This window comes from Octodon degus, unplaced genomic scaffold (genome assembly GCF_000260255.1).
Source record: "Octodon degus isolate 3935 unplaced genomic scaffold, OctDeg1.0 scaffold00007, whole genome shotgun sequence".
Classification (NCBI taxonomy): Eukaryota; Metazoa; Chordata; class Mammalia; order Rodentia; family Octodontidae; genus Octodon; species Octodon degus.
In genome coordinates this window covers 15,239,407-15,243,630 of record NW_004524583.1, presented here as the reverse complement: position 1 = coordinate 15,243,630, position 4,224 = coordinate 15,239,407, and the positions used below count along the sequence as shown (strand labels likewise).

Genomic DNA, 4,224 nt, shown 5'->3' with positions numbered 1-4,224 from the left:
TTGTACAGCAATTAACCACTAAGAAGAACATATGCAGTGTGTTAGTTATTGAAACTGTACTACCGATTTGATTTGAAACTGTCTCATTGCTATCTGTTTATCAATAAAATTTTTTAAAAAATAAAATAAAATAAAATAAATAAAAATAAAAAGCTCCATATAACCACATGCTTACCTCAGTTCTCTAGTCTCCAACTAATAGTCCCCCCCAAAAAAAAAAAAAATAGAGGAGATAAAAAAGAGGACTCATAATTTTTTAAAGATACACACACATATACACACAAATGGATGATAAAACAAGGAAAAAGATCTCCAGCTCCCTCAAGGCAGAGCAAAGGGAGAAGAAAACAATTGACAGCAAAAATCTATGAAAAGTTCTTAAGCAGGATGAAGAACATAGATGAATTCAGAGAAGAAATCAACCAACAGTTTACAGCAATGACATTCAAAACACCCACACTGCTGTTTTTCAGGGAAATAGGTAAAAAACGGTATGAGCTATTCAAGATAGTTCAAAACTTTAACAACAGAGTCAACAAGATATGGACATACAAGTGTTGATTCCCCAGGAGAATCAACAGTGTATCATCACCTTCCCCTCCAGTTCTCTTTTCATGCTGCTGGAAACAATTTTCAGCTGAGCCTTCCACTGCCAGCACCATGGTGATTCAGCTCAGCTTGATGTTTTCTCCAACAGGTTGCAAACTCTGGCACCTTGGGAGGCCATCCTGGCTTGCTCTGTAAACATTAGCTCTGTAATGCAACCTCTGGGCCTTGGCTTCCGTATTTGTAGCACAGGAATATTGTCACCCAGCTCTGCATGTTTTGAGTTAGGTGGATATGGAATCCTCTAAAAGATGTCAGACAGAAATAACTGAAATAAAAAACACTGTAGAATTCATACATTCCAGAAATGACCAGTATGAAAGTATCTGATACTGAGGACAAAATAGTGAATTACAGTGAAAGCTCAAAAGAAGCCAAAAATAAAAAATAAGAGAGCAAGAGAAGACTATTCAGCAGCTATTAGTTGACAACAACAGAAAAACTAATATAAGGCTCATTGGAGCTAGAGAAAAGCCAGAAGACTGCACAAATGGATTCACTAAAATGCTTTACAGAAATTATTGAAGAAAATGTCCCAATTTTAAAAAAAGAATTTAAAGCACAAATAAGCAATGCTTATGGAACACCAAACAATTGTAAAAGTTCACCAAGGCGTATCCTTTATTAAATTTTGCAGATAAACAGAAAAACAGAACTTTAAAGGCATCCAGAGAAAAACAAAACATCACATATAAAGGTAAACCAGTTAGAATCATAGCAGACTTCTCAGAACAAACCCTCAAGGTCAGAAGAATTTGGAATCAAGTATTTCAAAGCCTAACAACAGGTTGAGGAAAACACAGCGGCCAGGGCCAGGATGCGCATGGAAGCAGCTCGGGGCGGGTGGGCGGGCAAGGGTCGCACAGAGTGGCGGCGGTGGCGGTGGAGCTGGCTGGCCGGGCGGCAGTGAGGTTCAGCCCCTGTGGGATGAGAGAGAGATTGGTGAAGTGCCTACTGTGCATCAGTCACCTAACTCAAAACATGCAGAGCTGGGTAACAATATTCCTGTGCTACAAATACGGAAGCCAAGGCCCAGAGGTTGCATTACAGAGCTAATGTTTACAGAGCAAGCCAGGATGGCCTCCCAAGGTGCCAGAGTTTGCAACCTGTTGGAGAAAACATCAAGCTGAGCTGAATCACCATGGTGCTGGCAGTGGAAGGCTCAGCTGAAAATTGTTTCCAGCAGCATGAAAAGAGAACTGGAGGGGAAGGTGATGATACACTGTTGATTCTCCTGGGGAAGCTTTTTTTTTTTTTTTTTGCGGAATCCAGGATTGAACTCAGGTTCTTGCGCTATCTCCCCGGCCCCATGGAGAAGCTGTCTTACTGGGTGTCCTGATAACGGACTCGGCTCTTGTCATTAGAGCTCAGTCCTTGTCACTGAGGATGCTCTGGTTCTTTTGAGGGAAGTTCAGATGCTTACCTTGAGCATTGCCTCCTGGCTCCATTGCGGATACTTCAGTGTGCTGGGACAGATCTTTCATCCTGTTGGCACACACTTTCTAGTTTCTACCACTGACATTTGGGCCTTCCCAGTACACATCCTTAATACAGACCTGCTTGTGACATTGGTGTGGGCTCTAGGTCTCTGGCTACACTCATGGAGGACATTGCCATGAGCTCTAGGATTTTAGCTAGATTCATGCTACTGGTTTTAGGCACACGCAGAATGTCAGAGTGGTGGGGACGGATGGCTTCCACACAGATTTCAGAAGGCCTGGGATGCCAAACAGTGTGCCCCTGAGGAGGACAGCGTATAAAGCTGTGAGTGTGAAGTTGAATTTTCAGTGGAGATCCCAGAAGTTTGGAGAAGCCAGGAAAGTGGATTGTCTGAGGAAAACTGCAACGGGGAAGCAGAGGGGCCCAAGAGAGAAGCCCTGGGAGCTACTACCATCAGAAGTGCCATAAGGGAGAAGCCACCCAAGCCCTTTGGAGCTCACAACTTGTCACAGATTGCCCCTGATGTTGCTTATGGAACTACGGGACTTGATGTTTGCCTTAATACATTTTGGACTTGCTTTGGACTGGATTTTGGACTTGCTTTGGTCTCAATCCTTTGTATCCCCTTTTGTAAGTTTTGGAATAGAAATGTCTGTCTTGTGCCACTGAATATTAGAGGTGTTTAACTTTCTTTTCATTTTTGCAGGGGCTCACAGCTAAGTTTGCTTTACATCTTGGTGGAGACTTGGGACTTGGAACTTTTCAGCAATGCTGAAGCTGTTAGGACTTTGGCATCTCTTAAAGATGGACTAAATGCCTTTTGCATAAAGGGATGTGCACGAGTCTTTGAGGGGGCTAGGGGAAGAATGTTATGGTTTATATCTAGATGTCACCACAAAACCTCACGGGTTCATGAAGGCAGAATTTTAGGGGTGGCTGAATCTAGAGTTTGATTGGCTGTGTAATGCTGGGATTGGAGGTATGAATGCAACACCTAGCCTCAGGCATAAAGCCTGAATACAATAGAAGAGAAGAAAAGAGGCTTGCTCCTCCCTTTTGCTCTTGTTTTTGCTTCTTCTACCTCCATAAATGTTTGCCTCTCTTGTGCTACCCTGCCTTGGAGACAACAGACTATGGACTAAAACCTCCACAAACTGAGCCAAATAAACTTTTCCTTAAAAAAAAAAAAAAAAAAACACCTAACAACAAATAACCTACAACCCAGATTTACTTACCAGCAAAGATATCCTTCAAAATAGATGGAGAAAAAAGGTATTTCTCTAAAAAAGACAGGTCAGAAGATTTATGAGTGCTAAACTAGCTCTAGAGAAAATCCTCAAGAATATTCTCAAGAGAAACACAGGATTGTACACACCTAAAAACACAGAGGAGGGGCCAGGGAGATAGCTCAGTAGAATAAGAGCTTGCCTGGCAAGCGCAAGGACCTGAGTTCAATCCCTGATTCTGCCAAAAAAAAAGAAAAAGAAAACAACAACAACAAAAAACCACAGAGGAAACTAGTGAGATTAGTCAGTAAACAACAAGAAAAGTAAGACCAACAATATAACAAAAAATGAAGACAATGATAGCAAACAACCCACATATCTCAGTAATTGCAATGTTACCAGGCTCAACACTATATAATCAAAAGACACAGACTGACAGACTGGATAGAAAAGAAATCCAACAATCTATTGCATTCAAAAAATCCATCTAATCCAAAAAGATACTCATAGACTTAAAATTAAGGATAGAAAACAAAATTTGATGCAACAGGACCCTACAAACAAGCAGGGGTGGCAATTCTAATATCAGACACAACAAACTTCAAGTTAAAGTGGATTAGAAGAGACAAAGATCACTACATACTAGTTAAAAGAATAAACCAACAAGAAGAGATAACATCAATAAATATATACACCAAATACTGGACCATCTTCCTTCATAAAACACTGCTGAAGCAGAATTACCCATTAGGGCCCCCCTCCTGTCCCTCTCTTGTACAGGAGCTTTCTTTCTCTCAATAAATATATTCTGGGGCCGGGGAGATGGCTCAGTAGGATAAGCGTTTGACTGGCAAACACAAGGATCTGAGTTCAATCCCCGGTTCCGCCCAAAATATATATATTCTTATAACCTCAAAAAAATTAAATAAATAAATAAATAAAACACTGCTGA

The 4,224-nt window shown here is 41.1% G+C and overlaps 1 protein-coding gene and 1 pseudogene across 1 annotated transcript in view; one reads left to right on the top strand and one right to left on the bottom strand.

The window, feature by feature from the left end:
• Positions 1-4,224, top strand: part of Gphn (gephyrin) — an 837,950-nt gene that overhangs the window by 631,916 nt on the left and 201,810 nt on the right. The window lies entirely within an intron of this gene.
• The window catches only part of LOC111812573, a 2,638-nt pseudogene continuing 565 nt past the window's right edge, over positions 2,152-4,224 (bottom strand).